This window comes from Canis aureus, chromosome 2 (assembly GCF_053574225.1).
Source record: "Canis aureus isolate CA01 chromosome 2, VMU_Caureus_v.1.0, whole genome shotgun sequence".
NCBI lineage: Eukaryota > Metazoa > Chordata > Mammalia > Carnivora > Canidae > Canis > Canis aureus.
The window spans coordinates 5,016,943-5,030,024 of NC_135612.1; the positions used below are offsets into that span (position 1 = coordinate 5,016,943).

Here is a 13,082-nt window from a genome sequence, read left to right on the forward strand (position 1 = left end):
AAAATCAGAGAGAGATATTCCTACATCTTCATCAGGCAACAATGTTATTCATTACTACTTCTCCAAAATGCTTTAAATAATATTCAAAATACATTACCTAAGTAATAAAGTAATAACAAAATTATTGTTGAAACTGGGATTACAGAAAGAGTTTTGTGGACATGTCTAATAAAAGGAAATGTGTCTCTTAAATGAGGTGGGGAGTGGGGTCAGAGGATCAATCATGCCATCTCTGAATTCCACATCAACTTAGGGAGGCTGGATGCACATGGTTGGTGAGAGGTTGCAAGTCATTGAAGGAATCAGAGATCTCCTTATATTTATACATCTTTGAGACAGTAAAAAGGAATTAATTCTTGCCTGTTCTCCATTCTAAACCATGACACTGAAAAACACAACAATATACATCATCATTTTCCTAACTTCTACAAGCAAGTCACCAATGATGTAATTATGAACTGTCAGCTTTAGATAAATGTGTTTTAGACAACTAAGGAAGTATAAATGGAGAACATTGTAATTGTAAAACACCCGAACTAAATAATTCTAATAGTGAAGAAGGTGAAGATAATAAACACTTGGCCACGGAGATACCAAGATCACCTCCCAGGGTGAGGCCCATCCATTGCACTCAGGTTGTGTTGACCTCTGTAAGTTTCCCAAATGTGGGGAACTTGACTGCATAATTTCTGTTAGTGGGAGACTGTATACATGCTCGCTGGCTCAGTTGGAAGAGCATGTGATGCTTGATCTCAGGGTCATGAGTTCAAGCCCCATGTTGGGTGTGGAGCCTACCTAAAAAAAGAGGTGAAGATAATGAAGTCAGTCTTATAAACTGCATGACTGAGTCATCTATTTGTCAACACTGATTAAATTCGTTCATTGTGCTAGGCACCATTTGAGAGATAGGACGCAAGATTAACAAAAAATAATGCTCATTCGAGATAAAGTTTGCACTGTAATTGGGAACACCGGCAGGAAAATGAATAATTATTTTATTGTAAAAACATGATGATAGAGTATACAAAAGATGCTATGGGAGGCAATGAAAAGAAGATGTCCAATCACAAAGCTTTTTGTTTGCAGAGATCCAGGATGCAATTGTGAGGAGAAAAAAGTGGCATACACGGTTTGGTGCATATATATACTTACAGTCATAGTAAATATAAAAATAAATATATAGAAGTACAAGTTTAAGTTATTTTTGATTAATCAAATTGAGAGTTGAATTTATGGATGATATGGCATCTTTATAGATAATTATACATTCAGCAGTTGAAAATGAAGCTCTGGAAAGAGGCTGGGGCTAGAAAGCAACATTCTGATATTATATAGGTGACAAAACTATGGAAGTGATTAAGATTATATCATAGAGTATATAACAATATGGTTCAATATCTATCTATCTATCTATCTATCTATCTATCTATCTATTGGGCGGGGGGAAAGCAGCTTATGACAGAAATGGTAGAACAGTATCAATGGAGTTGGAATCAATATGGGAGACCATTTTAAATATCAAGGAGGAATAATCTGGAGAAAGAAATTCTCAATCCTGAAATGCTTTGTAACAGCAAATGAAATGACAAAAATATTATTAAAAGAAAATACTGCAGAGAGCTTCTTTAATTGATAGGTAGACTCAAAGTTTGAAACTAGTTTTATTACTCTTTAGAATATTAGGTACCTTTTTACCCACAAGAAATAATTTAGGAACTAGAGAAAAAAAAAATCACCAAATACGATTTCACCAAATCACCAACTAGAGAAAAAAAAATCACCAAATTTCAATGCAGTCTTTCCATTGTATCAGCAAACACATTACCTGGTTTTTATTAGTCCAATAAAAGCTATGGCTTTTTCAAAAATTCAGGTTTGGATAAAGTCCACATGATTTCTGGATTTTCAAAATCTATTCTATAAGACCATAAGGAGGATATCTCATGGATCCAATTTTATGGCATCTATATATTTTTTCCGGGTCACTTGCTTCTTGCCCTCTTCTTTCCTAATATTTCCTATAGAGTTTCTCTGTGGTTTTCAAAATCCCACTAGCATATTTTTGTCATACCCGACATTCATCTTGTTGTGGGCTTAGATATTTCTGGAAGATCAAATCACAGAGCCTAATAAAACACAGATAATGGCATTTTTGACTATGTGGTACATCCATTTCTCAATGAATTTAGGGGCCACATTATCTGGTAAACGGAAGAGCGGGCACCAAGACAGTTTGGGTCACTGGCGGAAGTCAATGTGATTACTGGCTGGAAGAAATGTGGATGAGTTGGTCTATGTCTAATCTTTTTGTGGCTTCCTGTGTGACACACTGTAATGAAAACATCACCGCAAATTACAAGAATTGTCAAAATGGGCTACCAGATTTTTTTTTATTTTTTTGCCCTACGGTTTGCTAACCAAAAATGTACAGTGCATTGTGTGATATCTATAGGCCGCTCTTGCTCAGTTGATGCACACAGGAGCTGAGCAATTAGCATGTGATAAGAAAGTTAAACCGTCCTTGAGTCAATAGATTGGGGTCTAGAGGATAACTGTTTCATAAATTAGAGTATAGGAGTAGGCTGAAAGTCAAGTTTCGCTCTTGGAGCTAACTTCATATTTGCTTTTGAATACTAGGTATTTAATTTGACTATTAAAGACAGTTATACTATTTCTATACTTATCATTTATGATTTTTGGGTGTATGATGTAACCATTAAAAAACACAGACGGGGCACTTGGGTAGCGCAGTCAGTTAAGCAACCAACTCTTGTTTTGGATTATGTTCTGATTTCGGGGTCGTGAGACTGAGCTCCACCTCAGGCTCCTGGCTCAGCATGGAGTCTGCTTAGGACTCTCTCTCCCTCTGACCCTCCCCCCTGATCTTTCTCTAGCTCACATAAATAAATAAATCTTTTAAAAAAACAAACAAACAAACAAACAAAAAACACACACAGACAACCTTTCTTCTATAAGTCCATTTAATCAAAAAATAAATAAAACTGTTTAGTCATTGAGGTCTTTCCAGGAAATTTATATATTAATATAATAATTGTTTGCTTGGGTCATGCAATGTAGATTAAAGTTCTTCAGAAAATTAAAAGATCTTAACCAATTTACTATTGAAACCACACAACTAGGGTAATAATAGATACAGTGTGAAGTGCTTTTCAATGATTTTCTCATTTATTGCTTCCAAGAGCTTTAGCTTTACCCTCCCATTTTACAGATGAAGAATCAGAGACAGGCATGCATAGGGAACAAGGGTAACATCATGATTCAAACCCAAAGAATGATTCCAGAGCGCATGCCCTTGGCCATTCACCTAGTCTGTGCCCAACTCGTAGTTTATGCTGTCATGTACTGTATCTCATTTGGGTTTTTCAGTACTATGAGGTGGGCATGGAAGGCAACTATTACTGCTTTGAAGATGAGGTTCAAGACAATTAATTACATGACTTATACAAGGTCTTCTAAAAAAAAAAACAACTCTGACAGAATAGATTAAATTCCAGCTTTCTTAATTCTAGTTTAGTCACTTGTTATCTGTTAATCAACTCATTTCTTCTAGAGAAACTAGAATTTTTCCTATAAAAAAAAATGAAATATTCTAGTAGACTATATGTGTTTTAAAAATATCATTAACTGGGTGATGGGCACTGAGGGGGGGACCTGACGGGATGAGCACTGGGTGTTATATGTTGGCAAATCAAACTCCAATGAAAAAACATACAAAAAAATAAAAATAAAAAAATCACTAACATTTCTCTTAATGATAACAAAATGTGAAAGCAAACTAAATTTTCTTTGATGCATTTATTCAACAGGTAGTCACAAGGCAGTTTTGAAGGGCCAGAAATAAAACTTTGGAAGTATTTGGTTTACAGGTAGTAGCTGAAGCCATCAGAGAAGAATGGACTCCCTCAGGGTGAAGTATTATGAAAGTATCTTGTTATGGTCACTAAGGAATGGAATCCTCAAAAAGATTTTGATGCATATTACTAAGCTTGAAGTATTTCAAGACTATCACCCTATTTTAAATGGCTACTTCCCCCAAACCTAAAAGACCATATCAGTTAAGCACACACTTCATGCTTGCTTAATATGTCCAGAACAAGTAGGAAGAGGACATCAAAGATGAATGAGACTGAGCCTCAGCTTTCAGGGAAGGCCTTGTAAAATAAGGAGTAGGAAACATGGCAATAGTTTTGATATGAGACAGAATGTGAGAAGTGCCACAAGAAAAGTAAAAAATACAATGAGGTTTAAGGATGGATGAGAACACATCTGGTTGAGGGAAATCCAGAAAGCTTTGTAGGGAAACATGTTGTAGGATGGGTAGGGTTTCAACATGGGACAGAAATTTGTGGGGTGAGGGTTGTGGGGGAATTTAAGCAGGGTGACTTTCAATCTATAAATTGATAAAGAGAATGCAAGAGGGGATCCCTGGGTGGCTCAGTGATTTTAGCTCCTGCCTTCAGCCCAGGGTGTGATCCTGGAGTCCTGGGGATTGAGTCCCAAATCAGGCTCCCTGTATGGAGCCTGCTTCTCCCTCTGCCTGTGTCTCTGGCTCTCTCTCTCTTTCATGAATAAATAAAATCTTTTAAAAAAGAGAGAAAGAGAGAGAGAATGGAAGGAAGTTTATATTTTACCCCAATTTCTTAAAATTACACCTATTTTTAATGGCTTCTGCAAAGAAGAGAAGCATGAAATATACTATAATTAAATCTAAGACTTCTCATTGATAAGGCTTTTCTTCCAAAGAAGTTGAAGAATTGTGTGATCAAGATGATCTGAATGATTATCTTTTGCAGTAAGTAGGAACTAAAAAAAAAAAAAAATCGAGTGCCTAAGTAATTGGCCTTTCAAGAAAAAGTCACTGGTAGGTTAAAAATAGAGTTACTACCATCTTTGGAGTTTCTTCTACTCCTCCACTTTTTAGTACAAATGACAGAGATTATAAAAGCTTAATTCTGCAATTGAGAAATGGATATTAGTGAAATGAATAGAAAATGTTTTCTAATATAGTTGCAATCTACACATTTTTATAACAGTTTCTTCTTAAATATGGGGAAGTGTATACATTACCTCTCTTTTCACAAACACCCAAAAGCTATTTTCTACCTGATAAAAATCTCTCAGCTCATCATGCTAGAATGTCTGAGACTCATTAGAACATACAAATACATTCCACTTATCAAATGAATGAAAGTACCAGAAGGTTGCTATGCTGAACACAACCTATATAACAAACATGTGTGGCAACTCCCCATGGATCTATTGGATTGCGGTGGTAACAGAGGTGAACTCAGTCCCTAGCTAGCAGTTCGAGACTCTTCCTTCTCTCAGGGCACAAAGAATTTCTAGGTATTCTTACCCAAAAGTGTTTAAATTATTAGCACTTAATTATCGTTTAGCTAATAGAGGCACCATCATGGTACAGAATAAAAGAAATGGGAGGATGGGAAACCTGCAGTGAGTAAATCTGAATTTGAGACTGGCCAAATTAGGTTTCACACATATTATCAGACTGATTTAGGTGAAGGTTGAAGCTGTTTTAGTGAATTCAAACTTCAACTCCTAGCATGGAAGAATGGAATTTTCTTCTGAGTGAAGATAATGTTCTAGTCACAAGATTTAGGGCTCTTCTAATCTGGTTTTCTTTCCATTTAATTTCAAGAATTTAGTGTACACTGAGAAAGAACTGATTAAGTCATGATAATAGAACATTCAGACAGTCCTATGTTTAAATGGCTCAAGTTCATTATTTTAGGAGTTTAAGAAAATTATTTAGGGAGGATTTTGAAGTATTTTGTGGTTATTTCCATATTCAGTCCCTAGTTTGCCTTTATTTAAAGACAGACTATATTCTTTAGGGCCATATTAGGTTTTTTAGCAAAATTAAGCCCTTATATTGCCATCCCCACATATGCACTACTTCTCCCACTATAGGCATTCCACACCAGAGCAGTGCGTTTGTTACAATCACTGAACGCACATGGATGTATCATTATCAACTAAAGTCTATAGTTTATATTAGGGTTCACTTTGGTGTTATACATTCTATGGGTTTGGACAAATGTATAATGACATGTATCCATCACTCTAGTATCATTCATAATAATTTACCTCTCCTAAAAATCCTCTGTGCTTGCCTATTCGTCTTCCCCTCCATCCCAAACCCCTGGCAACTACACATCTTTTTACTCCCTACAGTTTTGCCCTTTCCAGAATATCATATAGTTGGTATCATACAGTACATTGGCTTTTTTGATTGGCTTCTTTCACTTAGTAAGGGCATCGAAGTTCCCTCCCTATCTTTTCATTATTTGGTTGCTCGCTTCTTCTTAGCACTAATATTCCGTTGTCTGGATATACCACAGTTTGTCCATTCACCTCCGGAAGGATGACTTTGTTGCTTTCAAGTTTGGTCAATTATGAATAAAGCTTCTATAAACACCTATGTGCGTCTTAAGTTTTCAAATTCTGTGGGTAAATACCAAGTTTTCAACTTCTGTTGGATCATACGGTAAGAGGATGTTTAGTTTTGTAAAGAAGCTGCCAAATTTTTTCCAAAGTGGCTATATCATTTTTCCATTTCCACTAGTAATGAAGGAGAGTTCCTGTACTTCACAACCTGGTCACCATTTGGTATTTTCACCTCTGGATTTTTGTCTGTTCTAGTACAGTAGTATCGTTCGAATACGATTTCGTCTAATTGTCTTAATTTGCATTTCTCTAAAGGCACATCTTTTCATATGCTTATTTGCCATTGGTGTATCTTCTTTGGTGATATTTAGGTCTTTTTTATTTAGGTCTTTTGCCCTTTTTCTTTCTTTTTTTTTTTCCAGAGAGGGAGAAAGAGGGAGGAGGGGGAGAAGGAGAGAGATTTAAGCAGGCTCCATCCCCAGCGCAGAACCTAACAACCTTGAGATCATGACCTGAGCCGAAATCAAGAGTAGGATGCTTAACCAAATGAACAACCCAGACACCCTTTTTTTGCCCATTTTAAAATCAGATTGTTAGTTTTCTTATTGTTGAATTTCAGAGTTCCTTGTATCTTGCGGACACAAGTCCTTCATCAGATGCGCCTTTTGCAAATATCTTCTAGTCGGTGGCTTTTGACATTATCTTTAATGGAGCATAAGTTTTTAATTTTAATGAAGTCTAGCTTATCAATCATTTCTTTCATGGATTATGCCTTTGTTATCGTATTTAAAAAATAGTCACCATACCTAAGGTATCTAGATTTTCTCCCATGTTGTCTTCTTGAAGTCCTATAGTTTTGCGTTTACATGCAGTCTGTGAACCATTTTCAGTTAATTTTTATGAAGGGTATAAAGTCTGTATATAGATTCATTTTTTGAACATGGATATCCAGTTGTCCGGGCGCCATGTTGAAAAGCCTGTAATTCTCCATTGTTCTGCCTTTGCTCCTTTGTCAAACATCAGTGGACTACATTTACGTGGGTCTATTGCTGGGCTCTCTACTCTGTTCCATTGATTTGTCTATCAGTTTGCCATTATGGGGAAATTTTTTAAAAAAAGTATGCAGATGATAAATAGATGTTATTCTTAGTTATACTGATTAATTTTTTCAAGTATGAGAGGCATAGTAGGAGAACAAAACTTAACTCTCTATTCAATGAATGAGCTATAAAATGGGATACTTAAATTTCCAGAGGAAAAATTTGGAATTTTGAGTGTTGGAAGGAGGCTTCCTTGTCTTTTCTTTTCATTGCTGCTCCTCATAGTCTGCACTGGATCCATTAACTTTCTCCTGTTCCACCTATTCTTGCCTGGGGCACAGAAGGTTTCCATGCCTAGGGGGCTGGGGCTCAAAAGGTGAATGTGACTGTTAAAGAATCTGTTCAGCTGGAAAGAAAGGGTATGGTGGTGGGAAGAGTTTCTTTACTCCCGAGGCTTCCCTGAGGGCAGAATCAAGTGTTTAGATATCCTTTCCTTCACTCCCCTTTCCTCTCTTTTTGCTCCCCCTTCCATTTAACTAAAGATTCTTTTTGCAAACACACTCACGGCTAATGTAGTGGTTCTATGATTTAGTGTTCTTGAAACATCTTTTTCAAAAAATAGATTCCTAGGCCTCACCATCCAGAAGTTAGGATTCAACGGGTGTGATTAGGTTATAGGAATCTATCTTTTGAGCAAGCTCTAGTCAGGTGTTCTAATGTAGATGGTTTCTGAATGCACTTTGAGGCATTTTTGTCAAAGAGATACTTAAATACTAATAAGTTAAGCGCTAGAGTGTTTAAATGAGTACGTGAAAATAAGCAGAAAATAGGAGCTAAATACCGTTTAAAATTCAAGATTTCACCAATTCTAAGTGCAAATAATGAAATAAAACAGTTGTATCGCTTTTGAGAGGTTACTGCTTCTAAGATCAGGAACAAGGAAGACACAAAGATATATGCGCCCATTTATGTAACTAACAGATCCAGGTTATAAATATGAGAAGGTGTGGCAAGTGATGGTAGCATTTATTGACATACCTTGACCCTGAGTTTTATTTGATATTGCTTATTCTCCCAAATTTAAACACACATAATTAATGGGTCTAAAAATAGAAATTAAATTTTTAGATAATCTGTTTCCAAGTGCTGGTACTTTCTAGGACAAAATTTATATTAAATCAAAAACTGATAGAACATGAAGGTGGAACACATTTCACTAGTTCGTGAGTTCATTTTGTGATTGTGAAATATTTTGTTTTCATTTTTTTGTTTGTTTTTATTAAAATTCCACACTGCCCATGTCCCAGGTATCTCAAATGTACCTCTTTCTTTAATCTATGTGGGTTTAGCTAACATATATCTCCAACCTAATATAGGATATAATTTTTCACTAAGATGGTACTCATAAGCTTTTCTCTCATTCAACAACATACTGCCTTTTCTTTGAAAAATTATTTTGAAAGACATTAAGAAAAATGTGGTAGGACCAAACTTTTTAAGTGTCAAATTGAATACATCAAATAGTCCCCATTTAAAAAGTCAAGATCTTTAGTATTTTTCAAGGAATACATATATCAAAAATCTCTCCACCAATGACTGAATATATAATTTAACCTATTTTGGTTAACAGCTTAATTTTATTATTAGCTTTTTAAGAACAATATGAGCAGAGCTTTTTTTATGATTTATCTCTGGAAAGCAACTGTCAGCTGTCAATTCTATCACAACTCAGATCTCTTTATGGCTGAAATTCAACATTAGTAACCCCTCCTTCATCTCATGGACTAAGATGTTCTAATGTAATAGCTTGATTTATACATTTAACAACTATTTATGGAAAGCCCATTTCAGGCAGGGCATTGTCATAGGTGCTTCATGCAAATAAAACCATTTCCATCATTCAGTTCTAATAACTTTTTCTATTAAAAATATTTACAAGAGTGAATCTTTCAAACAATTTTAAAAAATTACACAATGTGCTGTTGTAAGTAAAGTCTTCTCCTTATTTAACCCTGTTTGTATCCAATTCTGCAGGTTTAGTCATTTTCTCAGGTATTCAAAGGTATACTCTTAGATGATTTTCCATGTATGTATAAGAATACAAAAATATACATACAGATACATTTATATACACTGTTTATAACAAGATGAAACAACACTGAAAGTATTCTTTGATAGTTTGCCTTAAATTTCAGTAAACACAAAATGAATATATTTGCTTATGCCAATCATTTTGCTCTTACTGGTAGATGGCTTCCTATTACCGGACATTAATTTACCTTAATTTTTTTTTCTGTTCACAGTAACAGTATAGTGGATGTACGTAAGCATATAGTCTGACATTCTTTTGATATTATTTATGTAGCATAAATCTTAAGGAATCTTAGAATTGTTAGGTCTAAAATAGATATATATCAGAGTTTTAATAAATACTCTCAAGTGATACTTATGTTACATTTTATTGCCATCTGAAAAATTACCACAAATTTACCATAGCACACATTTATTTTTTCACAGTTTCCAAGGACCAAGAGTTGAGCATGGTTTGCTAAGTCCTTTGCTCAGGGTCTCACAAGGCTGTTATCAAGGTGTCAGATGGGTCTGGGGTCTCATCTGAGGTTTGGGGCCTCTTTCAAACTCACAGAATTGTTGGTAGAATAGAATTCATTTCCTTGCAACTATTGAACACACACTGGCTTGCTTCTTCGAGACCAGAGGAGAGATCCTCTATTTCTGACTCTGACCTCTATACTTTCTATTAAAGGGCTCCTGTGATTAGATCAGACCTACCCAGGGTAGCCCTCTTAATTAACTTTAAGGTAGCTGATTAATTACACCTGCAAGTCCCTTCACTTTTTCCATCTAAGGCAGTATAGTCAAAAGAATGATATTCTATATTTTTTGCCATATTCTAATGGTTAGAACAAGTGATAGGTTTCACCTACGCTAAACATAAGGGAACTAAACAAAGCAAGGGCCACTGAAAGTCATTTTAGAATTCCGTGTACCACAGTATTCTAAGAGTGTTATAATAATCTCTATTCTCCAAAAAGCAGAGACAGGCCCATAAGTACAGAGCATGGGCAAAATGGCTGAAGGGGACTGGGAGATACAGGCTTCCAGTTACGGAGTAAATAAGTCATGGGGATAAAAGGTACACCATAAGAAATAGAGTCAATGGTACTATAATAGGGTTTTGGCTTTATAGTGACAGATTGTAGGTGCACTTGGGGTGAACAGAGCATAACATAAAGACTTCTATCACTATGCTGTACACTTGAAACTCATTTAACACTGTGTGTCAATTATAATAATAATAAAAAAAATCTATATTCTCACCAAACTTTTTGAGGAGGGTTTTAGCAATCAAGATTTAGCCAGGCAAAGAGGCCATTCTATGAATTCCATAAACCAAAAATTTTAGTACTTGGAATTATAAGTTTTTATAACCATAGAGGAAGGGCTAGGGAAACATCTAGATAGATGCCAGCAATGATTTCTGGCTGTAGCAACAACGTGGGTGGTTCCTTACAACTTGCCAGCAAATTGCTAAAATCTCCAAGAATCTCTGGGACGCTCTGACCAACTACCTCAGTCAGGAGCAGGGAAATGAGTGGGTCTCCAGAGCTAGTCTGAATTTCACATGTGCATACTTATCTGGCTGCAGCAACCTCTGGAGAATGATGGTCATTCCCTTTCTTCAGCGTCCTTAATCTGGCACACATGTGTCTTATTAGCGTGGTACCTAGAACCATGCACTGAGAGGGATTTGGAGAAAGGTAATTCCTGGCTTCTCTCTTCAGGAAAGGGACTTTGAAAGGGGGTTTGGTGATGCTGAGCTATCCCGACAATCCAGAGCCATTCCCCACATCTATTTCAACACTAAAAATGATCAGTCAGTGATCAAAATTTTGCCATTCAAACAAGTGTGAGAAATAGTTGTGTGTGGTTAATTTTAACTTTCATTTCTTTGATCACCAGTAAGGTGAATCACCTATTTTTCCTAACATTTTAATACAATTTGAGTACAGCACCTGTGTAGCTCAGTAGGTTGAGTGTTTGACTCTTAATTTCGTCTCAGGTCGTGACGTCAATGTCGTGAGATGGAGGCCTGTGTCAGGCTCAGCACTCAGCTTGGAGTCTGCTGGAGATCCTCCCACTCCCTCCCTATGCCCATGCTCTCTATTTCTAAAAATAAAGACATAAATAAAATCTTTATAATCCAATCTGAGTAGTGTGTTTTTTATCTCTTAGAAGACACTGATACGAACTTGGGATGTCCAAACCTACTTCTACCTAAAACATTCAGATTGGCCCAGTCTCCTCATTGAACCACTGATTTAAAAGGAAAAGAAAACAGAGTCAATTCTGGAAATCCAGCTTCATCTTTCATTTTCAGGGTTTGTTAAAACTACTCTATCATAAAGAAAATGCTTAAACATTGGAACATGCTCAAGGATGAGATGATACAGATGATTCTAATGAGTTATACAGGGAATCACTAAAGGGAAAATAACTTTTTTTAAACCAGTGTCTTAGCTTTAAACTTAGAAGATATCAATACTGATTGTTGTACTTTACATTTAAAAGCTTGTTTGAATTTCTTCCTTTTAACTTCATACCTAGTGATAAACCATTGTTTCTAGACACAAGTGGGTAATACACAAAAAATGTTTTATAGCCAAACCCCTATGTCATCAGTAATTCAAAGGCTAAAAATGGGGCCTACTGGCAATCACTGCTATTTAAAAAAATCATTATGTTTAATGTCTACATGCTGCTCAAACTTGGAAAGCATATACTAATATTTCTTTTATGCAACATTTTTTGTTTCATATATAGGTTAGGCTTGTTTTAGCTATTAAAATTATATGTTGTATCCTATCAAGCTTTGCTTTTATTTTAGAAATGTCTATCATGGATTCAACATTTAATTTGATCAACAGAAAACTAGGTGAACAGCAAATAAATTGCATTTCTTGGCAAGCCTGGAAATGATGATTTTTCATTTTGTTCATTATTGAATGTGTTATATGTACTCTACAAAAATACTGTCTCAATTACTATCCACTGAGCAACAATTCAACCCAATGTATCAATAAAATACAACATTTTTAGAATGGTCCTGAGCAATTGATTACATTAGGTGGAGAATTGCTAACCGCAGTAAGAAATAAACCTCTAAAGCTCAATGGCTAAAAACAAGACAAGTTAATTTTTATTTATGGAACAGTTTGATGCAAGTGTTTCTGATCTGCTGGCATCTTTTGCCCCATGTGGTGATTCAGGGATCTAGGTTTCTATTATATCCTGTACTTAATTTTTCAGAACATGAAAGATGTCTTGCGTATCTAGCTAGCTTGCAGTGGAAAATTCCCAGTAAAATCTTTCAACTGATTAAAAATTGCCTCTGGGAGAAGGCCAGGCTAAATGTATGGCACCCAGAAAAACCACTTGGTTGGACAAAATAACTTAAGGAAAAAAGATTAAAAATTTAGCTTTTCATAGCAAAGCCTGAAGTCTCAAGGAGTTCCCCTTAAATTGAAAGAGAAATATGAGATGTGTGTGTGTGTGTGTGTGTGTGTGTGTTGCAGAGGGATGGGCTGATGGTAG

General features: G+C 35.7%; 1 long non-coding RNA gene and 1 pseudogene across 1 annotated transcript; both read left to right on the top strand.

Moving 5' to 3' along the window:
* Positions 1-570: 570 nt before the first annotated feature.
* LOC144303893 (U1 spliceosomal RNA) lies at positions 571-720 on the top strand (annotated as a pseudogene).
* A 9,228-nt stretch (positions 721-9,948) lies between these two features.
* Positions 9,949-11,695, top strand: LOC144290029 (uncharacterized). Its single transcript, XR_013357905.1, has 2 exons — positions 9,949-10,623; positions 11,551-11,695. It is a non-coding gene; the product is annotated as an uncharacterized LOC144290029 (long non-coding RNA).
* The last annotated feature ends 1,387 nt before the right edge of the window (positions 11,696-13,082 follow it).